Source organism: Amblyomma mixtum, chromosome 2, assembly GCF_055824585.1.
Source record: "Amblyomma mixtum isolate Tamu chromosome 2, ASM5582458v1, whole genome shotgun sequence".
Taxonomy (NCBI): Eukaryota; Metazoa; Arthropoda; class Arachnida; order Ixodida; family Ixodidae; genus Amblyomma; species Amblyomma mixtum.
The window spans coordinates 223365224-223389001 of record NC_143013.1 but is presented as its reverse complement, the minus strand read 5'-3'; the positions used below and the strand labels follow the sequence as shown (position 1 = coordinate 223389001).

General features: G+C 49.8%; 1 protein-coding gene across 1 annotated transcript in view; it reads right to left on the bottom strand.

Annotated features, from left to right (window-relative positions):
• The window catches only part of LOC149362732 (monocarboxylate transporter 7-like), a 51820-nt gene extending 32701 nt beyond the window's left edge, over window positions 1–19119 (bottom strand). Inside the window, exon 1 of the mRNA XM_089573192.1 lies at window positions 18902–19119. The gene's annotated coding sequence lies outside the window, so the exon portion shown is untranslated. The remainder of the gene's footprint in view (window positions 1–18901) is intronic.
• Window positions 19120–23778: the final 4659 nt, after the last annotated feature.

Below are 23778 nucleotides of genomic sequence, written 5' to 3'. Positions count from 1 at the left end.
GAGGTTTGGTGATGCAAGAAAAAGTCGACAAATTTTCGGTAATACGCGCACAGTCCGAGGAATTTGCCCACAGTTTTTTTGGTGACGGCGGCGAAAACTGCCATAGCAGCTGTGCCCTGCAGTTCTCGGCGTACTCCATCCTTGCTTACGGTGCGGCCCAGAAGCAGGTGCTCCTCGAAGGCGAAGTGGCGCTCCTCTGCTTTAAAGGTTAGCCCAGATGACTTGATTACCTCCATCGCGTTTCGATGCCTTTTATGTGGTCATCAAAGTTTGAGTCGAAGACGACTATATCTAAGTATACCATAAAAAATTGCCACTTCAGACATTCTAGTACTGTTTCCATTACCTGTTTGAAACTCGCTGGCGCGGAATAGGGTCCAAATGCCTTGAATTACAAGAGGCCATCTTGTGTGATGAATGCGGTCTCCTCTCAGTCTCTTTCATCGACTTCGATTTTACAGTAGCCATTCTTGAGGTCCATCGAAGAAAATTACTTGGCGTTGCAGAGTTCTTAGTGAAGCAGCGCAACGGCACAAGGCCAAGGAAAGAAGAGGACAAACACAGCGCTTCTTCCCTTGGCCTTGTGCCGTTGCGCTGCTTCACTAAGATATGTCAGACCAACTCGCCCACCAGTTCATGTTGCAGAGTTGGTCAAGTGTGTCGCCGATGCGCGGGGAAACGGGTAGACATCCTTCTTCGTTGTGTTGTTCAAGCAGCGGTAATCGACGCAGAACCCAAGTGTGCCGTCTTCCTCACCAAAGCAACAGGTGCCGCCCAGGTGCTCTTTGACGGCTGGACGACGTCGTCGCGAAGCATTTCTTCAACTTGCTCTCGGATGGCTTGACGTTCTCGCGGCGACACACGGTAGAGGCTTTGGTGGAGAGGTCGAGCGTGTTAGTCGGTTACAGGGCAATTTTGCGCAAACGGCGTTTGTCGGACTTTTGATGACGAAGAGAACAACTCACTGCAACTTTGAAGAAGGTTGCGTATTTCATCTTGTCTGTTCCGGGGCAGGGCTGCGTTGGTGTTCAACGTGGCTGAGTTCTCTTGGTTAGGAGAATATTCGGCTGATCGGTCCGAAAGAGAGAGGGAAAAAGGTCTCGTACGAGGAATAGTTCCTCTAAGAAAACAATTGTTGTTCCTCCTGAGGTGTCGATATTCTTGGCTGAGGTTTGTCACCAGCACCTCATCCTGTACATTTCGGAAATGGGTGACGCCTTTAGAATTGCCCACTCCTCGATCTGGGAGAAACCGCGTGTTTCCCTCGATAATACCCTCGTTGTTCTTGGCAATCCTGACTTCAATGGAGGCAGTGGTCCTTGACCGAGCAAATCACTCACTTTTTGATTCAGCACACCCACGAAGTGACGCTACAGCGTAGTCATCAAAGGTGGGCTTCCTCTTTCGAAAACATGATGGTCGTGGAGTGCAGGTCTGTGATTGCTCGGTGCTCAGTGAAACATTTTATGCCCGAGACCACGTTTGGGGAACATCGCCGCAGGACTGTGCAGGTTGCAGGGCAGGTACGTCCGCTGACCATTACTCGTGCGGTATATTCTCCGGCGGTGAAACCAGGTGGCCCCCAGTGGTGCGGATTTACGGGCCATCTCAAGTGCTTGCCTCTTTCTTGAGCTGCGTGGAGAATGTTCCACTCATCACACAGTAATGGCCCTTCAACAGGGCTGACAGTATCAATAAAGAATGTAAACTAGAGCATTGACTTTACTGCCATCGAATGACACTTCAAGGTCGTGGTGCGTGTTCTTGTGCGTGTTGCCCTTGGAGTTGGGTCTCGGCTTTTTTCGGGTGCTGCAATCGTCGATGGCACAGGGTATCCTGTTTCTTCTTGGCGGCGGCGTCATGTTGAAGTTCGGTCGTGTTATCTTCGAGCTGCTCCTCTTGTGCGGCGTCATTGTAGTGGATGCGGTGGGCCCATGCATTGGGGTCGGTAGAGAATCTTCGTCGGCTCTTCGCCAAGCAACCTCACATCCAAAGGCTGCTTTTCTTCAGTTTTCTATCCGGTGGCGGTGGGACCTTCCTCACACTGCCGCTGCGTAGCTACGGGTTTGCGGCGCGAGGCACAAGACTGACGGCGGTCTGGAGGGGGAGAGGCTGTTCTGCACATACTCGTTGCAAGGCGACGAAGGTAGTCGTCGATTTCTTGCGGGCGTTGGCCTCACTGTAGTCGTGGTGTGTCGATGGTAAAAACCGTGACGGAGACCGATACGTCGGTACGCGCAGTGATGAAGGATGTGTCTGGCCTCACCGCACTGGAAGCACAGCGGGCGATTGTCGGAAGTCCCCAGGCGTCATAATTCCTTGGGCGTCAGCGTCGCTAGTATAGTGCCACGTATCATTGCAGTGTTTGTTCGTTCACGCTCAAGGCAGCAGGAAAGACTAGTAAACGAAGCTCTTTATTTGGGCTGACTTGCGCCCTCAAAAGAACTGAATCACTCGGCGGCGGCGTAGAAAGAGAAGTTTATTTTTTCTGTTTTAACATAGAAAATACAAAACAAAACAGATGAACTTAATGTTCTGATCAGTCAAGCACATGCTCAGTGACGCAGCACTGAGCACGTCAGTAATGCAGTAAAAATGCCGATACTCGACCGCCGCGCAGGACGATAAAGTATGTCGACCATATGCGCAAGAACTCAGCCTCGCTCATTGACAGAGCGTCCATGCATGCTTGTTCAAAGAGGCGCGTGCGCAGGCGCTGCAACATTGGGAACATTTTTCTTTGCGGACGCCCATTTAAGGATGCCACTCCACGCTGCCGCCACAAAACGAACATGCCGACACACAAGAGCATATTTTGAAACACTTCGGGAGAACTAGTGCGCGCTTCCAGGCGGGTTAAAAACATGCGTGACACTAATGTCCAAAACGTGCGCGCAACTACACACTCAAACATTGCGTGCTGCAAAGTTTCAAGGAGACCGCACTGCGGGCATCGGGCGGAGGGCGCCACGCCCCATGCCGCAAGGCGGTCTCTTGTGGGCAGGACCCGCCAGCCTCGCAGCCAGCCGAAGTCCCTGACATCTGCAGGAAGCGTAGCTGAGGTCAGTTGGCGCCAGCGTGCCCGTCTCGTTTTCTGGAGTTGTTCGCGGGTCAGCGCAGCGACCGTTAGTGCTTCACACATCCTGGAGGGCGGGGTTTCATCAACATCCAGATCGGGCACGCTGGCAGTCAACGACGTCAGTGTGCGACGCACATTAACGAAAAATGCCGGGGGCTGCTCGGCTGTAGGGCCAACCACGTGTTGTGAAAAAAACACGTTACGCGCTGTACCCAGAAAGTATGTGAGGAGTGTTCTCCCGGGATAGTCTGGGTTGCGTACAAGATCTCGTACTCCTCGCAAGGCGAGCACATTGTACATGGTGCGGATACAAGGTATACCAAACCCACCCATGTACGATGGAAGGCGCATGAACATTCGTGACACAAGTTCGGTTTTGCCCGTCCAAACGAAAGAGCCACAGGCCGAGGTTAGCCTGCGCGCAAACGTGCGCGGTGGGTTTGCGACGCGGGCGACAAAAAAACATGCGGCTAGGATTGTGGACTTAACTATATAGCAGCGCTCTGCCATTGAAAGGCGGAAAGTTGACGCCACCGAGAGGCGTTTCTCAGCGTTCGTGCGGAGGTTAGTCCAGGTTTCGCGGGCTACTTCTCCGCTGGCGAGGAATACTACTCCCAGGACTTTCACTCCCTGCACCCACTCCACCTCGCCCGCAAGGTTCGGTGTGAAGGTGCCAAACCTTAGTGCCTTGCTTTTTCCCCTGTTCAATAGGGCCCCAGATATCTCGCTGTACTCGAGAAACAGCCGCGAAAAAGCGGCGTAGCTATCCTCGTCCTTGAGGAAAAGCGACACGTCATCGGCGTAGACCGATACCTTGATTTGGCCCTGGCCAGGCAGAGGGAAGCCGCGTATGGATGGGCTGTCGTTAATGCGCCGGATGAGTGGATCCAGGCATAACACGAAGAATGTTGGGGATAGAGGGCATCCTTGCCTTATGCCCCTGGTGACTGAGAAGGGAGCGCTCTGGTGGCTGTTTACGGAGAGACGAGCATTCAGGTCTGCGTAAAGTAAGCGCAGCCTGCTGACAATTTGCGGAGGGAATCCGAAGGCTTCAAGGACTCCGAACAGATACGAGTGTTCCACCCGATCGAATGCTTTCGCCTGGTCTAGTGAGACAAAGCACCCGCTGAAGCCCGTCCTGCTGGCAAATGTGAACAGGTCTCTAGTGAGTGCCAATGCATCAAACACAGAGCGGTCAGGGACGCTGCTGGTTTGAGCCCGGTGGATTAGGTGAGGTAGGATCGTCCGCATTCTTGTGTTCAGTAAAGATGTGACTATTTTGTAATCTGCGTTTAAGAGGCTTATGGGCCGCCATGCTTGCGGGTCGGAGGGGTCACCGCCCGCTTTCGGAATGAGTATGATGCGACATTCGCGGAAAGAGTTTGGACGTAACCCATCCGCGAGGAAGCCGTTGACCATCTTCAGGAGCGCTCCTTGGATCTCGTAAAAAAAGTTTGAATAAAAACTTGTTGGAATGCCGTCTGGACCGGGGGCAGAGGCTGCATTCATACTCTGCAGGATGGCGTGCAGCTCTTGGCTTGTGGCTGGTGCGCAAAGGTTTTCATGCAACTCTTCAGCTACTCGTGGCAAGTTTCCAAAAAAACTTTGTAGAAGCCCGTCATAACCATCTTGAAGATGTAGCCAACTGTCCGTAGAGAACAGGTTCGAAAAGTGGCTTGCGAAGATCGTGCAGATATCGGCCGTGGTTTTGCTTTGGGTGCCGTCTGGGAGTGTCACGAAAGGCACAGTAGCGGGAGCGAATTCCTCTGCCGTGCCTGCGCGTACGTGTCGTAGCACAGCCGGGTCTGATATCGGCCGCCCGAGCTGGTGTGCACGACTAGCTGCCCGTGATGACTGGCAGAGCAACACGTGGTAACGTGCTTTAAGTAGACTCAGGTAATCGCTCATGGCAAAGGTTAAGGGTGCTCCCCTTTGCACTATACGGATGCGCTTGAGGGTGTCATTCAGTGCATGAGTTACCCGGCGTCTGCGGTCTTGACCGGCCGCCACCAGAGTTGCCTGCCAACGAGCCTTGAGTGTGTCCCATGAATCAGTCACAACGAAGCTCTTGCATGATGCTGCCAACGCCGTACGCAGTGACGCCATGCTTTCCGGGTCCGCCAGTAGGCTCGTGTCCATGCGCCACGTAACAGTGCGTGGGGTGTCCTCACCAAAGTCGAGCCTGACTGACAAGGGGTGGTGATCGGAAATCACCGGCGTGCCTGCAGGGAACGCGAGAACTTCGCAGCTAACGACAAAAGAAGCGAGCTCTGGTGGAAAATAGAATTTGTCTATCCGACTCGCTGACTGTGCTCTCTCAAACGTCGCTCCAAAGGCATCCCCGTGAAGCTGCACCCACGCGTCAGACAAGCGGAACTGAGTCACGAGATCGCGGAACGCGGGGGCACCGCAATAACGGCGACCGTGACCCTGTCCGCGGACGTCACGGTCGATGTTAAGTACACAATTGAAGTCACCGACGATGAAAGTGGGGTAGGGATCAAGGAGGAATGAGTCGAGGCGCTCAAAAAAATCAGAACTACTAGTCTGCCGTGCTGGCGCATATACAACCAACGCACGTACCCGCCGCTGGTTTAGTGTGAAGTCGACCGCAAGAGTGCGGCCGTCCAGCCCGAAAGTGCAATGAGCACCCGCGCGCAGGCAGGGGTTTAAACAAACGACACCAACACCGCACATATGAAAATCAGTCAACGAAAAATAAGCAAAAACAGAAAACCGGGTGGTGAAATTAAGCACATCAAGTGAAGTACGGAAGTTGCATTCCTGTAAAAACAGGATGTCGACGCCCCTAGCCCTGGCAAAGTGCATCACCTCTCTCTGTCTGTCTACGGATTGAAATCCCCGAACATTCAGGGAGAGGAGATGCACAACCGCCATGACTGCCAAGAGCACCGACGGCATAGCATACAACCTAAAGAGCGCTGCCATGGGCGGCGCTTGGCGCGCGCGGCACTTTTTTGCTAGAACGTTCGTTAACAGTCCCTTCGGATTCCGATGATTGGGGGTGGGCACGTTTGAAGTCTGGTCGGGAAAAGTCCATGTTTTCGGGGCCGTCGGCGCTTGTGGCCTCGCTCACCGGTTGCTGCGTGGTCTTGGCGACGCTCGCAGCTGAAGCCGATGCCGACGCCAGGGTCGCCGATGGGAGGGTGTGGCTGGCTGGTGACGGGAAGCGCGCGTCGTCCGCACCTCCAGGAGTCGTAGGTCTTGACACCTGGCCGCACGTCAAGTCGCCTGTCAGGCGAAGCGGCGTGACTTTGTCCGGTACGTCCACCAGGTCGCCCGACGCCACGCTCGACTCATCGCCGCTGCTGCTCTCGGTGTTGAAGGAAGCTGTGCGGGGTAGCGGCGGCAAGGGTTCCGCGAAAACAGCACCGAACAGCTCCACCTCGTTTGAAGGCGTCCCCTCGAGCTGCTCCTTCGCGGGCACCTCCATCGCGGGGGCGGGCTCGGGCTCCCTCGGGCTGCTGGTCGTAGGGTCCGCGTCGGCAACAGGCGTCCGGACAGTTGGTGTGCTCCGCGTTTCTGCGACCACGTTGTCCTTGCTCGGTTCCTTTCTCGAGGCGGCGGCCGCCGCATAGGACCGTGGTCGCAGGCAGTCCGCTGTGGCGTGGCTTCCACCGCAGCGCCTGCAAGCCGCTCCGCATCCGGCCGTGTCGTGGCCGAACACCTCGCAGCGAGCGCACCGCGGCGTTCGACACGCCGCGCCGATGTGGCCGTCCTGCCCGCAGCGGGAACACACCTTCCGGACGCCTCGGTAGTCAAACATGACGCGGTGGCCCTGGACGGTCAAGAAGTTCGGCACCGCCTGCTTCATCTCGATCCGGACCACGCGCGTCCCGTTGCCGACGTGACGACGGCCCTTGAGGACGGGATGGGTGATGTCAAGCACCTTGCCGTAGGAGCTCAGTGCCGCTGCCAGCGCCGCGTCTCCCACGAACAGCGGCACACGAAAAGCCGTCACGTGGACCACGGCAGGACCCACGCAGGCTACTGGGACGGAAGTGCCGTTCACGTTGAAGGCGCCTTCCACGAGCATCTTCTCCGCCGCCGCAGCCGAGGCCATGGCGACGCAGAACTTCATGCCTCCATGGTGCTGGAGGCTCTCTAGCCCTTTCGGGCCGACAACCAACTCGATGCCGTCGACGATGTCGTCAGCTGTCGCGTCGGATGTAACTGTAAACGAAAAACAGTGCGCCTTTGGGGGCGGCGCACGGAACACGGGAGGGGCAGCAGGTCCCGGGCCTCCCATGACGTCACGGGTGGCCGGCTGGGCTGCTGCTTGCACGAACTTCACGCAGTTTGCCCGAGCACCGGCAAAGGCACGGCGCCTGGGCGGGGGAGGCTGGTTGCGGAACCTCCGGGTCGCAGTGGATCCGGGGCCCGCCTGCACTTGTCGATGAAACTTCTCAGGAAGCCAGCGCCGAAAAAAAACTTCGCTGGGTCTGGACGAGCTCGGGCAGCAACTAGCGTGCTCGGCGGTCGTCGAACTACGAATGTCCGCCGCTCGCGGCATCGCTCAATTTAAACCCGGCAAGGAAACTTCCAGATAACAGGTCAAGATCATCTACGGTAATCTGGAAAAACCTAGATGCAGCCTTTCATGGCTGCGAACAATCGAGATTAGTCTGGTCGCTTCTCGCGCCACGAACAAAAGTGATAACGACCCTTTCCTGCTGCCTTGAGCGTGAACGAACAAACACTGCAATGATACGTGGCAATAGTCTGGGCGGGCAGGGGCTAAGGGGCGGCGTTCTGGAACAGCTGGTTCGCGTCAAAATGATCTTGGGGTGTCTCGTCGGGACTGACAAGTGTGTGCCGCTGCGGCTTAGGTCATGGCTTGAGCTTCCATTGGAGGCGTCGATGACGGGGAGCCAAGCGCATGCTCGACATCTTCAAGGTCGATTTCCGCGGCGGTTGCTACTTGACGCTGGTTGGAAGACGGTAGCAGTCGACGCAGCTCTTCTTGAACTATGTTGCAAATCACATCCCGCAGGTTGTCCCTGATTTATGTGCTGTCCAATAAACGAGCGGAGGCTACTTAAAGCGTTCGTGGGTAATGGCGAGCTTGTGCGTACAGGCTTTTCTCAATCATGGTCACTTCGTTGGCGAATTTGGCGGCGGTCTTATGTGCATTGCGGATAAATGCAGCGAAAAGTGCGTCTTCAACACCTCGCATCAAAAGCTCCATCTTCTTCTCCTCTCTCATGTGAGGATTGGTACGTCTGAAAAGACGCTTCATTTTCATTGCGTAAGCAGTGACTGTCTCATTTGGCTGTTGATCATGGGACTGGGGAAGCGCGGCTACGCTCTTTATTTTGCGATTATGCTCAAGAACAACTTGAGGAACCCCCTTTGAACGACCCGTACGTCACTGTGGAAGCTTCGTGGTACTCGTGCCAAATCCTTGCTGAGCCTTCCAGGGCGGAGAAAATGTGCCTCACTTTCGTTCGGTCATCCCAGCTCTTCACGTTCAAACTGATCCAGCCATTCTTCGGGATCCTTGCCCGGTGAATCGCTGAACGCGGGCGGCAGTCAGGGCTTGTCAAAAATAACGGAGGCTAGTATTGTAGTCCCGGCTCACGTCGGCGCTCATGAGCTTTTCAGTACTTGCGTGTGGTGCGGTAGTAGTCGGTATTCAGGTGAACGCCTCTGTAGACGAAGGCTGCTTCGCAGTTCGTCTTTGGCTGAGACGATGGCTGTTGCTTTCCGGAGATCTGCTTCTTCGGGTCGGCTAGGGCGGCTCCGGTGGCCCGTATGGGATGAGGGTGACAAGGGCATCTAGCACCTTCATCAGACGGAAGTACGGCAGTAATGAAGAGAGTGAAAAGCGCTTGCAAAAGGCCTGTGCCCTAAAAGAACTGAATTACTCGGCGGCGGCAACAGCAACAAGCGTGCCCGGCAGTTTTCGAACAAAATGCGTACCGCTGTAGACCACTCTAAATTTAAAGCTGGTAATTGCCCTTCGAGATAAAGAACCAAAAGCAACTACGACAATGGGGAACATTGTACGTAAGGCGTAAGTGCGTAAGGCGGCGGTCAATCAAGATAAGGCTGGTTGCATCTTGCGTCAAGAACAAAATGATAAAGCCGCGAGCCGGTAACATGCCGCTGAATCACGCAGAGGGTGATCGGTGTGCGTCCAGACTTTTGTACCGATGCATGACTCAATAATTAATTTATCCCTGATATGCACCGACATTGAGTCCCTCTGATTGTAGGCTAGGCATCACTCTAGAATGCGGCGGGATGGGTGCAAGTAGTGTGTTGAATGTGCGCAGTGCTGAGGAAAGTGTACAGCAGCTGCGTCACCAATGGCGTTCTGCCGCTATGTTGATACCGGGAACGCCGCAGTTGCTCTCGGGGTTTAGAGAAAATTTGGCTTGGTTTTGATGGCTGTAGCGGTGAGTGCATTCAGGTTTGCTCACAGAGTGACCAGAACGTTTCCTGCGTTTAGGGAGTTGAGAGCTAGAGGCAAAGCTACTAGTAATTCTTTAGACCAGGTGTTTTTCCTGCGTCTGCTCCAACTTGTAATGATATTTATATTTATCCTTGTCTTTTATAAAAGTGGTCTATGGAGAGTCTATTGACTTCTTATAGACTCTGTTGCCTTCCTGTAAATATTTCCTTCTGTTTATTCCTAGTCTATGGACCATAGTGTTCTAAACGCGTATGGCCATAAATCTATAGATTGCCTATAGACTGTCTATGGTTTTTGTATTGCCTATAGACTATTCTATAAGATTTTACTGTGGCTGATTTATAGACAAAAGCCTGTGGACGGTCTACAGACTGTCTAACGAAATTTTTGTAAGGGTGGGTGGAACCTCACTCACGAAATTTTGCTCTTAAGCCGAACTTCAGGGTACAATTTTTCTTTCCGGGTAGTTCCTAGCATCTGTGATTTTTACACTTGCGGACAACGCCGCGAATATGCCAAATTATTTAATGGCTAGCTCGTTGTTACTCAGTGGTTGCTGCTAGACAAGCTTGCAGAAAAATGCGCACCGTTTTTATTCAAGACTGTGTTTCGAGCAACGACTCATTAGCAAGTATCTTGTACCATAGCTATTCTTGCCCATCACTTTTATTCAATAAGTTACTACCCTTTAGTTCATAATACGTTCATAATACGTTATACCTTCCAGACTAGATAAGGACTGCTGGCCTAGGCTGGCTGAACATTCCAGTCGTCAACGGAGCGTGAAGAAAAAAGTTATCTGAGAGCTTTATGTACGCAATGAAAAGAAACGGAAAATGACTGTGCAGGTGTCCGCATGCACGAAGAGATGTATCAAATCGCACCGGGAAGCAACTTTGGCAAAGTGGGGCCAGTGTCACTCTCCTGACCTTCAATGCTTGGCTTTGTCTTGGCAAAAGAGGTCGGCCAGAGCTTGGCCATAGACATGTGGTTATTACACTTAAAAAGTCTAATGATATTACGTTGCCAGGTGAGCATAAAAGTAAAGGGTAAACGCGATAAAAGTGGCAAAATATGCTTCCCCATGGTGTCCCTAGGTGAAGCCTAAGGAGCGGGAGGTTGAAAATTCACCCGCTATGGTAGCTAAGTAAAGCTGCAAATGAGCCTAGTTATTTGGCGTTAGTGCTGTACTCAAGGGAGCGAAAAATACTGGACTCAGAAACCACACACACACACAAGGCACAAACCATCAACTAATTTTATTGTGCGTTTTTAACTTCATTACTGGGCTACTCATGGAAACGAACAATAAAATGAGTTTCCCGCTCAACAAAATGAGTTGATAGTCTGCACCCTGTCTGAGCGGGTGGTTTTTACTTCCAGTATTGTCTCGTCCCTTTGTACCGTGACATATTTTTGATGGAGTAGGTGGAGTGCGCTGGGTACTTCTCTTGGCCTACGTCACAGACAGCTCCTTGCACCGAGGACCTCAGGCCCCTACCGGTCGATCCGCCAGTTCACCGAGCCGGTCCCAGAAACTGTAGACTTTCCCTGAGCACAGGTCATTGGAATCCAGCATACCCATTGGCCAGTTGGGCAAAGTACTACTTACCACACCCGCCAGAAACCACTATTGGTGAACTTCAGTTTGAAAGTGTTAAGTGAAAGTGTTAGGGGACAGGGTAGGCCGTATACCTCCCATGTGTTTTGGCCTATGTTTGTGACCCGTTTTCTCAGTATTAGTTAATATTAGAACAATCATACTGGTATCGCTGAAATTAGCTCTCCACGTTCTCTTTACGGAACCAAAAGTATTATGTAATAAGAAGAGGCTTTTCTTTTTTCTTGCTTTTAATGAACCTACTCATTTTTCAGGCCAAAATGACCAATAAATACCTTGTGAAACAAAATTCCTTGCACTAAATTTTATAAATCTGGTTCAGTAGATTGCCCCTTACGCTGCAATAATGTTGGCAAAAATGATGTTTCTAGCTGCTGCGGTTCCAGAGAAAAAGGGGCAAACGTTGCGAACATCAACATTTCGTGATAAGTAGCTTTGATGTAAATAAAAGCACTTTATTCTAACCCTGCACGCTATAAATGCATGCGGATGTATCAGATCAATAACCACCGGCGTCGTAGGCACCTCCAGAGTGAATATTTCTCTTTTTCGTTTGCTGCCTTGCTTTTCGGGCCTCTTTTGTAACCAGCTGTGCCGCCCTGTATGCAAAGTACAGTCATCGCTCCCAGCAGCTGCACCTTTTCCTATGCATCATAAGGCATACCGAATCCTCACGTTGACTTCATAGAGGCCCGGCGTTGTCTTTTTTGCTCGTCTGGAATTGATGTGACAAGCACCTTCCGCAGTTGAGAGAGTATGGGCAAGCAACGCTAGCTCTTCGTGCTGCGTTTTCGAGCAGCTGCAATTCCCCACCGCACACTTTCCACGCACAGCTTTCAACGATGGAACACGATAGCATGTCAGTGTCAATCAGAGCACAACCACGGTCACAAAAACTTGCGTTTAGGTCCTCCATGCGTGCTGCCGAGTGCGATAGTTTGGAAGAAGACGCGCACGAGGCGGCCGCTGCGTCCAGCGCCGCAATGTGTTGTGGGGACTTGGTGCCTTCAGGAATGAACTTATGCTGATTCCCGTGAAAGCGACGCTTTTGAAATAACTTTTTTGTCTTCGTCATATCAAGCATGCTTATAATGTAGCCCCAGAGCATTAAAAAACCGATTTTGGTTGTGAACGCAAGTCGAAAGAGAACCAAAACACGCGCGTCGCGAGAGATACCGGCAACGTCTGAGGATTGCTTTGGCTAAAAGCGGAAAGCTAGGTATTTATTGCTGTCGCCAGACGAGCCATAACTAGTCTGCTAAACATGGAGAAAACAGGCGTTTTTTTTTTAAGTTTTTTTTCAACATAGGAGAACTACAGATCTCGCAGTGGTGTGAAAGGGAAAGGAGGCGTGGTCGGTCACCACCTAGGTTTCGGAAAAGGTCAATTTTAGGGGGAAAAAAAACCGCGCGCGCTCAAGTGACCCATTGGGATTCGTGGAGGAAAGATTGGCAATTCCAAATATATATAAAAAAATAAACAAATAATTTTTTTCAAAATTTTTGCCTACCCTGTTCCCTAATCGATTGGATGACACCGAAAGGTGAGCAACCTCTTTTCGGCCTGGACGACGGCGCTCGCACATGGTATGAGAACCGTGAGGACCTTTTGTCACATGGCGTGAGTTCTAACATCGACTGCTCCAGGCGTACACCAGTGAGTATCGTCGGGGACGACCTCAACGGTCTCTGACATTCCGGATACAGATACTCAGCGAGACAGTTACGACGTATGTCGATGAAATGACGTGGCTGTTCGATGAGCTAGCGGACGCAGCCATATGAGAAGTCAAACAGGTGCGCAACGCCATGCGCTGCGTTAAAGATCAGCTTTGCGCTGACCTCTTGCGCAGCCCCTGGTACTGTCGCTCAGTTTTTGACGGAGGCGCTCACTATGGAGCACGTACTCCAGCAACGTACCACCGTGTATGACAGACCAGTACTAGCTGCTTCAGCTGAGGAGTGCCTGCCGGCTTTCATAAGCAACCCTGACATCCTCCGCGACATGATCCGCCCCATTATGCGTGACGATCTGCAGAAGCATTGCGGTGCTTCGCAGCCAGCGGTCGTCTCTCTTGCTAGCGTCATTCGCGAGGTGGTGCAGCAAGTTATCAGGACTGCCGTTATCGGGCGACGAATCCCAGCCGTTCCAAACAGCCTAGCGCCTCTCGACATACGCTGGCGCTCTGCGACATCCAGCGCCATCTTCCGTGTTATTCGTTCTCGACCCCCCCGTTCTGTAACATTCCGTGTAACCGCGCATTATATGCTGACGAATCGAGCACCTCTGCGTAAACCGGACGTCTGGCGTGTCCCCGACCGACGGCGTTTGTGCTTACACTGCTCAGAGCCCGGTCATCTCTTCCGCCCACGCCCATATCGAAATCTCCGCTTGCAGTCGTTTCCCGCCCTTGTGGCCAGGCTCCCATTTAGCCAACGACCCCGCAGTATTAAACAGTACGTGGCCCTGCAACGCCTGCCATCCACAGAGTGACGGCAATCAAGATAGCCGTCACCTCTCCCATAAACACTTTCCCCAACACGCCAGCACTTTTCACGGCCGAAGCACAGACGGTCGCCGAGCCCTCGCAGGGAAAGCTGAAAAAAGAACCCTCCGGCGGTGGTGTCACGGGAAATTGATGCGCTGAAGTCCCCCCGACCACGCAGCTGACCGGAATTTGACGACATGGACAAGAGCCTCTGAACTTCGGAACTCCACATACCAGTGCTAATCGGCGGTCACAGCATTCGTGGAGACAGGAGCCCATTTTTCGATTTTAAGCTGAAATTTGGCAGCGCTTTTGAAAAATGTTACGGCATCTTGATCTGGCACGCAGATCCGCAAGGCTGGCAGACATTTCGTCGAGTGCACAGCTGGAGTGCAGACGCGAAACTCCACGTTCATTGCCAGCTGCTCGGTTATCCTCGACTGTTCTCGTGACCGGTTACGTTTTGTAGAGAAAAAGCAGATAACACTCCCGACAATAGCCAACGCAGGTCCACCCTTCGAATTTCCTGTGAGTGTTTTGATCCCACCACGCACTAATTTTTTTGTCAGTGCTGACATTCTCAGTGTGACATATCAACATGTAAGTGTTAACGGCATTTCTTGGGTCCGAAACTTCGTCTACCTCCTTAATGGTAGATCCGAACTCCTGAATGCGAATTTTAAGAATGAACCACGGCTGCTCTCCTGTTCTAGAGCCATCACGTTCCATGAAAATACCAGGTGTTTCTGAATCTTTGCGTCCGAAGGCGTGTGACCTGAGGCCATGTCTCTAAATCGCTTTGACACCAACTCAGGGCTATCAAAAGTTCATTGTAGCGATCTACGCGCCTTACTGCTTCAAAACACAACCTGTTTTGCGTTTGGTTCGAAACATCGATAAATGGCCGTTACGATATACCGCATCATCACTTTTGACGATGCTCTCCTCATCCGACAAAAGCCGTAAAGCGTTTCGCCTAAAGAATGCGAGGCCATGCAAACGTATGTGAAGGAGACTCTTGATGGTGGCATTATTCAGGCATTTAAAAGTCCGTGGTCGTCGCCGGTCGTTCTGGTTAAGCAGAAGAATGCGGCATTAGTGACTCAACAGATTTCGCCGCGTAAAGTATTTTTTCTTGATTGACTGTAAGAGCGGGTACTGGCTGAATGAGGTTGATAAACGAGACCAAGAAAAAACGGTTTCATCATATCAGATGGCCTATATGTAGTTAAGGGGTTGTCTTTCGGTCTCTGGTCATCAAACGCCCCAGCGAATGATGGATGCTGTCCTCCCTTGCTTCAAATGGCAAACCTGTTTAGTTTATCTGAATGACGTGGTCACGTTTTCTGAAATCTTTGACCATCATCTTGAACGCTTCATACCATATGAGATGCTCTGTAAATGGTCAGTTTGACGCTCAAGCTCGAAAAATGCCATTTCGCTTACGAAAAACCTAGGTTTCCTAGCGATGTTATGTGCTCCGACGCCATCCAACCCGATCCCGACAAACTGACTGCCGTAGCCGAATTTCTCATTCCTACCACAAAAGAAAACACTTCTTGGTTCTGTGCGCCGACTTCAAGATTGTCGAACGCCTGACCCGTTTAACACGTAACCATACATCATTCGGCTGGACTGGCGTAGAAAGGAGGTCTTCTCAGAGCTGTGCCGATGACTGCATGCAACCCCTATTCTTTCTAACTTCAATGAGGACGCTGACACCGAGATGCGCACCGTAGCCAGCAAAGTCGGCTTTGCTGTTGTCCTCGTCCAAAACCAAGCCGGTGGGGAACAAGGATCTAGTTCTGTCGTTATCAGAAACCAACTACTCTTTCTTCGAAAAGGAGCTCCGCGTGGTCGGGTGAGCCTGGATGAAATTTCTGCCTTACCTTTACGGCCGCCATTTCAGAGTAATGACGTACTACCACGGTGGCTCAGTGGTTATGGTGCTCGGCTGCTGACCCGAAAGACGCGGGTTCGATCCTGGCCACAGTGGTCGCATTTCGATGGAGGCGAAATTCTAGAAGCTCATGTACTGTGTGATGTCAGTGCACGTGAAAGAACCCCAGGTGGTCGAAATTTCCGGAGCCCTTCACTACGGCGTCCTTCATAGCCTGAGTCGCTTTGGGACGAAACCCCCATAAACCAAACCAATCTTCATGCACTGCGTTGTTTTACGACACAGCACCCCGTCCTTGGTAATCATCCATCGCGGCACGGCTTTTACAGCGCAGCTCGTGCACTAGGTGGTCCAGTTCAGAAACACGAGCCATAGTAAGTCTACTGCCTACCACCCGTAGTCAAATGGGCCCACGAAGAACGACTCCACAAAGCCATAACGGACATAGGTATAGTACGGTATAGGTATAGTATAGTACGGGGACTTGGGACGGGATCCTCCCATAAGTGACATTCGCGTTTAACACGGCTGTTCATGAAACCACTCACTTTACATGATTTCGCCGGGTTTATGGCCGTGATGTCCAAACAGTGTCGGACGCCACGCTTCGGTGTACAACGACGACCAGGCGCTTTAGCCGCACGCCAAGGAATTTGCCAAGCACGCCGAGTAAGCCCGCCAACTTGCCCATGTGCACATCAGGCGGCAATAGGGTACCGCTACAGCTAACAACACCGACACGTGGAGTATCAGCCTGAAGACTAAATGGGGCTGTGGCACCTAAGGACAAGGAAGTTGAAAATTCACGCGTTCTGGAAGCTAGGACTGTACTTCTGAACGGTGCCTCGCTTATTTGCTCCGTCACAATAGAGGCAGCCGTTAGCTAAAACTATTGCAACAGCTGGGAAGGGGGAGGGGCATACTTTTCGTTTTAAAATTATTTAAAGATATGATAAGTGGGCGTATGAGATTGACAACTTTGCGAGGATAAGTTAGCCGTGGCTCACAAAATTCAGGGTCAATTGGAGAGATATGGAAGGCCTTTGTCCCGCATTGTGCAGTGGGCGTAGTCAGGATGATGATGATGATGACCATGATGATCATAAACACTCTGCAACTCGGATACGTCAGAAATTTGGCGCGGAAGTTCCCAGACTAATCTGACCACCTGTATTGAAAACTTTTTCTTATATATTCCGACAGTGTGCCTGCTGGCATAAAGTTGCAATAAAAAAAAAGATTTCGCAAGATAGCCGGTCAAAGTAGTCTTGGAAATTCCGTGTCTAATTTCTGAAGCGATTTGTCGTCTTTCGCTACTAACAACGGTGACATGTCTGCCAACTGCGGGATGAAGACCAACTGCGGGATGAAGCATGCCAAATGGGCATGTCATTCTCAAAATGTTTATTACATGTATTACGCGCCGCTTTCTGCTATGCTATCAATTGCAAAAAATACATAAATGTCTGCTGCTTACGTAATTTTCGCCAACGTCTGCCAGAGTGCGTTTCAAATGCAACGGAGTCAAGGTTTTGGGAAAGTAAGAGGACTGTAACACCTCGAAGCAACACCTTGCTGTCGCAGTTGATGTAGACGGCTGTGGATTTATTTCCGCAATCTGTTATTCTTCAGCGTTTACTGACAGCACACAGCAGACGTGCAATTAGCATTTTGTTTCCAATTAAATGTGGCCGCCGGAACAGGGATTCCATCTCCCAACATCGTGCGCCGCTGCTGAACGCCGTGGCCACTGAGACAATGCCGAGTCAGTCGATCCCCTCAAATAATGAAGCCATAGTGTTAATATTATGTAATCTAATTTTACTGTCGTTCTAGGCTGTCATAAGAGCTTGTTGTAGAGTACGGCGCCATCATTCAGTCGAGCACTCGTTGTCAATGCGTTTATTCATACTAAATGTAAAAAAGTAAAGAAAGTTACTCATAAAATGCAGTGTTCGCAAATCAAACACGCATTCAGCAAGCGTGCTGAGTCGGCCTTTCACCGCAAAAACGAAAAAAAAAAATCTTTTTCGTTTCGCTTGGATGCGGGAAGTAAGGACAGCAGCAAGTAAATGACAGGACAGGAATAAAGGACAGCCAATAGGGCATGTCATTATATGCTTTAAAATGTCCTTGACACAGACTCATTATAATCATACCGCTTCTGCGCCCATATCCTGAAACATAAAGTAGAAACGAAATATAGCCATTAAGCTTTGTACTGTTTTGTTTAGCCGCCGCGGTGGCTCAGTGGTTATGGAGAACGGTTGGTGCACCAAAAAGCACGCGGGCGCGATCCCGACCACGGCGCCAAGTTTCTATGGAGGCGAAATTCTAGAGGCCCGTGTACTGTGCGTTGAAAGTGCACGTTAAAGAACCCCAGGTGGTCTAAATTTACTTTATTTGCTTTATCACACTGCTTTATCACTTTGTGACGCAAAGTGCCACCAACTTAGTCTCTATTGATCGCAGCCACAAGCAACTGCTTCTGCGCTGTTCTAGAATGTTCTAGCTACTTTCGGTACTTTATCTTGAAGGTTTTTAGTCAGCTTTAAATTGAGTGCCATGGAGAGTGGCGAGGTTTCTGCTCTTCAACGACTGCCGAGCACGTTTTTGGCCACTGTCGCCGCTGAGTTGTGCAGCTATTCTTAAACGCAGATCATCTCAGTAAAAAGTCTCTATTAGAAGCCTTCGGTGCCTTCCTGACAATCGCACTTCCATCGCCCCGAGGTCATAATAGGCTCCATGTCATAAATGTTACGTCACAAACCAGAGAGGTTCCTGTCTTGTATGTGCGGTATTGTCGCTCAATTCTTTTCCTAATCATGTCAGCGCCTGAAGAGTGCATTAGGCGCTTCATATCAGTGAAGCGTTGTAGCCGATATATTATAATGTTTTCGCCATGAACCTCCCGTGAACGAGGAGAAAAAGGGGGTCATCAAAAAATGAAACAGAAAGTGCAAGCTACGCACTGAATTAGCATCACAACTGTGTGTACTGAAATTAGTGTACGAATTTTCCGCCCAATTCAAGCAACCTAAGGAGGCGGAAATTCATCCGGATGCATTCGCATTGACACACCTCATCATTCATTCAGACTGCAGCTTTAACGCAGAAAAACTTATCAATTGATCAGTAAATTCAATAATCGCAGTTCAATCGACCAACCATTTTCTTGAACTCATCACTACACAACACAAGTAATGTTTGTTCCGGCTTAAAAAAGGAAGCAGTGAGAAAACATACGATTCTTTTGTTTTTCTTATCGTTGGTTTTGACAACGCCTTGCGATTATATCCCATATTAATGTTTATCCTGCTGTTCATACTCTTACTCATCCCTGATAACATTCTTTGCTGGCACCCTTGGCTTACCTGATTAACACGCTCTTCTGCCAAAGTTGGCGGGGGTAGTCGGCGAAGGTGCAGCCACGCACAGGGGCGCGTTTCTGATCGCCACTGTTTTGCGGACACAGAAAAGGGCGCACAAACACGCACTCCACCGAGCTTAAGTCCGCACCAGCTCCTCACTCCATTCCCGTGGGGTCTTTTGTCGGCGTCGACTGCGATAAGCTCTGCTGAGCGCGCGCCAGTCGAGCGAACAGAACACACGCAGCTGTAAAAATATTACGACTCAGACTCAACGCAATGGACGGATATCCTGCCGACGCGGCATGTGCTGCTGCCGGCTGCTCCTCCGCAGCTTCTATCTTCCGTTCCTAGTTTTGCAAAATATAATGTAGACGACTGCTTCACTCCGTTAACTTTTTTTTGTCATGCATCCTGCTCGCGACCTGTTGCACATGAGGTCGTCGTTACGAACTTTTTCTTGTATCCGCGTATCCGCCGTGTTAATTCGGTTTCCAGATAAGGTGCAGCATTTACAAAGCTTCCGGTGCTCTTTTTTTCACTATGCTAGCTGACGTACTCGCGTCACTTTTTCGTGAATCGGTGACGCCTCTCAGAGAGCCTCCATTTCAATACAGGCCTCCCCTTTGGCAATAAAGGGCAAAGTCTACCTGTACTTGCGAGCTATGTGAGGGCATCAGATGACGATCGCCATTTCTCGCTCGTACCTTTGGAAGCAGTGCACAGAATATAAAAGTCACGCTGCAGCACAGCCTATACGGCGGCAAGTGTTCGCCACAAAATGGGGCGCGAAAAGCGGTCGCTGTGCCGGGCTCGGGCCAGCTGCAGCGCGGCTGCCAGTCAGCTTGTTTTTAAGCCCGTACTAGAGCGGGGCAGGCGAGACAGCTCCGCTGCACAGCAACAGTGGCGAGGACGGGATGAAGTTCAATGGCACTAGTTAAAATTCCTGAGCCATCGCTTTAGAATGCGTGCTTCGAAGTGAACGGCGAATTTTCTTGCTGCTTGTGCCCACTGTTTGGGCTCGAATCGAATTAGTACAGACCAATGCAATGGAAGTACGCCGCTAGCGGGGATACATGTAGAAAACATGGCAGGAGCTTTGCCAGGTCTTGCGTTTTTTTGCCCGAAAAGAGAGGACTCTGTTTTAATCCTGGGCCAGGGAATAAAACCTCCAGGTAAAAAAAATAAATAAAGCGATAACGAAGCCGTTAAGGACCTTATCATGTAGACGCAATGCTCTCCGCTGCTTCTCTCAGCTCAATGCCTTATCAGTCTGCCCTTGGAGGAATTTTGCAGCCACGCTGCCTCCATCAAGGCACCCCTCTTTCGGCAGCCCCCCCCCCCCCCCCTCCCCCGCCCTTTTTTTTTTAGGCTATCACCGCAGCCAATCACGCCTCGTGTTAAACTTCAATACACTCTCGCGCTGTGCACTGCACATTTCCGTCATCATCAACTAATACTACTACTGAATTAATATCATCGCCAAACGTGCCGACGACCCAGGAAAGAAAAAAATATAAGCCTATACGAAGCCTGAGACACCTACAGAGCGGCGCTCAAATTTCGCATTAGGGAGTATTGAATCGGCCTTAAATTTCACATTAGGGACTGTCGTAATCGGCCTTACAATTTTATTTTTTGGCATACACTTTTGCGTTGATTCTGATCGAGGTGCATAAAATAGCACAGAACAAACACGAATCAAATTTCTCAATGCCGAATTTTTCAGAAAGATTTCGTGCTATTATGATCATCCACCGAACTGCAGTGACTCCTACATTTATCCCGATGACCTCAAAGTCCATTTCACGCGTATGGCACACGCGACAGTGAATGAGAATTCACTCTCGTGTGAATTCGCGCGAATAATCAAATGTTGTGAGAATAACAATATTCGATTATCTAGCGACCTAAAAGTATTTCGAATTAACACCCAAAGCCAATACGAGAAAAAGTGTCCAAAATGTCGCTTGCAATTGCACTGTACCCATGAGTGCAACCCCGGCTATCGCACTGTGTGTGATGAGCTCTTCATTATTCATCAAATATTTCCTTCAGTATTGTTAGTATATGGCAATGTACAACGCGCACAAAAAAAAACTAAAAAAAACCAACTGAATACGACAGCGTGCGACACAGTCACTCTTGCTCATTATTATGATGGTGACCGCTTGTGGCAGCTCCCTTTACGTAAGTCTGCCAGCTTCCACAGTCCAAGGATGTGTCCCCGACTGAATGCCGACCACATCTCTAAGTCAACGTGGGAACGCGTTAGGCGCGACGTCGGCCCGGCATTAGAAGCCAATCGTTCTTAACTAAATTGAAAAGAAAATTAATTAACTGTCAAAATTCAATTTAGAGTAAATAGATACACTTTCACGCAGGTTTGGTTTGAAGAAGTCGACTTTTGTTACTAAGATAAAACTACGCGAACAAAAAAGTTAGTTTATTAGATCAAAAGGGCTTAAAGATTTGCGAATATTAGGTACCATTTGCCTAATAACCGGAAGCATTTAGTTTTATGAAGCAACCACAAGTGACCTGAAAAAAAGGTTGACAGATTAAGTGCCAAAGTTTTCATTTCTGGAGCAGAAGAAATAGGTAGTACCAGCGTTGCTTGCGCGGCTCCGAGAGCTCTGTTGTGATTCTGGGCGAGCATGAACTCCAAGTTAAAATCTTTCGCTACTTTACTGTGGCGCTTGTAAACTGCCCAGGCAATAGAATTTTTTTACTCGATTAGCTGATCATGTTGTACGACGTCATGGATATAATAAGAGTTTATGGGTGTCCAGCACACGCTGTATGAGACCGTTCTGAAAGCCGAGTAGCAGAATAAAAGCGCCTAAGGTTCACAGCTCTCAACAAGCATTAGAAACGTGATGATCGCTTCGTGTATTTTTCGTCTGTATCACTCTCGAGCAAAAACCACAAAATAAAAACGCCAGCTCGAAATGTCAGCCAACGACACTTAACGAATGTTTTCGTTTCGGCTGTAGTTAGTGCGAGATCAAGATAGCACCGCTAATTATTGTTAGCTTTACCTGCTAAGTACGGCATAATAATGCAGAGCGGCGGCAGCTGATTTATGAGCATGCATGTCCAAATCATTATTCACAACAGCGCTGGAAACACGGACAAAAGGGGAGAATAGACAAAACAAGCGCTTTTTTGTCTATTCTCTCCATTCGTCCGTGTTTCCAGCGCTGTTATGGATAATGGATATGTACCAACTCGCCCAACTTTTTTCATGTATGTCCAATATTCTCAGGCGAAAATTTCGAAAATTGGAAAATTGTAAGATACTGTTAATAAACATTGAAGGTAATGTTGTATTCTTCTGCTATGTACCAAAATCTTTCAAAGTATTTCCATCGATCGCATCGAACAGTTAAGGCTGCAATAGAAAAGCAATAGCAAACGCTTTTGACTATAGGAAGAACGTTATAGAAAAAAAATACAAGGCTGCCGTGGGGTATTCTGCAGATATATTGATTTTTATAATGAAATCTTACATTATATAAAAATATTGCGTTCATAAAGGGTTTCTTGCTCAAAAATTCCTTTGTCCAGAACTGTTTGGCATGTACGCTTAAGCGTGACCACTTTTTATTGAGAAGTTATAATAACACTAAGTAAACTAGCCATCTGTTGCTATTAATGTTCAGCATATTTTTTGTCGAAGCCACGTTTATATTTACTCTTCAGTGTTATTCTTGTATTTAGGTGGCAGTTGGCACCTGGGGGCACTTTTATCAACTGTATTTCAAATTGATGCTGAATGGCCTTGTAGTTAGCGAGGCGTCTTTGCCTTAGCACTTAATAAATTATCATTATGCTCTGTGATTTCTGTCCTTGCTCGAATTGGCATTGCTAAACTTCGCTGTTACTTAAAAAAATGGCTGAGGCTTAGCTAAGGTTAAGCCTAGTCAGATGCGAAGCATATTGATGGCTAGGCTTGGTAATACATGGCTTTCCTTGGTAGAATCATCCTCTTTTAAACTCTCTTGCTCATGATGTATACTTGCTTTCTACCAGAAATAAAGTGAATTTGAATTTGAATACTTGGTCATTTTAATACAACCACTAGAAGTGTAGCAAGGATTGCCGTGGCAGCTATATACGGGATCATCGGTGAATTCAATGCAGAGTATACAACCGCTGCCCCAGCACCGGCTACAACAGCATTCTTGGCACCCATGGAAAGTACATTGGAAACACCCTTAGTTATTCCACCACCACCACCATTCCCTATAGACTGTATTGATGTACCCCTAGCAGCAGCAGCAGCTGTAATACCGGCGGCTGTAGCAATATTTCCCCTCGACGTACGAGGAGGTGGTTCTACAGTAGTTGCAAACCTACTCGTGCACGTCTATTCCGTTTCGTAGCATTCCAGCGATCCGAACTTGTAGAACTACTGACGGACTCGGTGGCAGCACTAGTGGAAGCATTGCTGACAAGTTCCTCGCTTTGTTCTGCAGTTATTGTAGAACGTTGTCGCCGAGCCGCATATTGAGCACGCCGCTTAGCCAGACGTTCATCTCGCTCTTCATCGGTCTCTGTGGCACGCTGAAGCTTTCGCTTCTCGTTCAAATCAGCCCTGCTTCTAGGCGGCATCCCAACACCTGGCCGCCTTGTAAGTGCCCGGAGTTGTTGTTGTGACTGAGAGAAGGATGAAAAGGAAATTGCACTGGCCTGCTACTGGCTCTAGCCAAGCCACCACCGCTGCCAGCGTGCAGATAGAGGAGAGGTAAGAGATCAGAGGAAAGAGAAAAAAGCAAGAAAAGACGCGCGTCGCAGCAACAACTGCGTCCGCCGGAGCGCACGCTGCTCAAAAAACAGATAAGCGGACGAAGCCGCGCTCGCCGAAGCGAGAACAGATA